Consider the following 1,192-nt stretch of genomic DNA (forward strand, 5'->3'; position numbering starts at 1 on the left):
TACCAGAGAATTCACTTTAAATCTTGAAAATTGATTATTATTATTATTAGCATTATATTAAGTTTATTACAATTAATTAAGTTTATGATAATTAACGATTGGCAATTAATTTAGCAGTATTTATCAACTCATAAATTTCGAATAGCATAAGAGTTCAAATGAGTTTCTAGAGTCATAAAGATTACTATATACTAATAAATTGCATGTTGCATATTGTGTGCGACGTGCATAAGACTGTACGCCAATGTTTTGCCTCTTAATAAAGATTAAACACGCACAGTAATGAAGATGATCAAAGAGATCGGAAAAGTGAAAGTATAAATCGACAAATAAGATATGATTTTGATCCAATCATTTTAATTCATACTGCAATTAAAACATGTAGAATGCTGGTTTACTTTCGCGTGTTCGAGTTTACAAATATATCTTCACGAATACTAAGTAATTGATTTGACACGCGCGATGGAGGACAATACGCGTATCAAAAGATATTTGAATGGATCCTGTCGTTAGTATTGTTGTCCATCAAAATTAATGTATCTGACAACGACCAATGTTGCTTTTATCCGCGGAGCTACCGTGAAAGTTATTAATCGCACGAACGGCAATAGTATAACCGTACATAAAATACAATAAAAGCATAAATCTATCCAACAAACAGAATGGGATCGCTTTTACTTCAAGGCCAGGACGGATCAGGGTGAGTAAAAAATATCTTTCTAAATATCTTTCTTTTATTTTATTTTGGAAAGTGATTGCCAGCTGCAGTAAGATTGACTGGTTAAGATTTATGTATAAGTGCAACGTAATGTCATATAATGGAAATTGATAATGATATTAATAATAATAATATATGTATAACCTATTTTCTTTTTTATAGATATGGATACATAATTATAAAATAATTAATCTTAAATTAGAGAGCGAAATTAGCAAATTTAATAAAATGATATTTCTGTATTGCTTGTTAAAATAATATTTATTTAATAAATATATATTTGTATATTGTCTTGCTAATTTATATTATTCTTTTATCATAAAAATTGCTACTTAAAGCTCAATATATCATTTAAATTAAAATAAGAAATTATAAAATTATAATTATTGTTATTAGTAGGTTAATAAAATATTTATCAATTAAGTAGTTTTATTTTATAATTTAGAAATTTATTGATCGTCTTATTTTTTTATT

This window comes from Atta colombica, unplaced genomic scaffold (genome assembly GCF_001594045.1).
Source record: "Atta colombica isolate Treedump-2 unplaced genomic scaffold, Acol1.0 scaffold252, whole genome shotgun sequence".
NCBI classification, from domain to species: domain Eukaryota; kingdom Metazoa; phylum Arthropoda; class Insecta; order Hymenoptera; family Formicidae; genus Atta; species Atta colombica.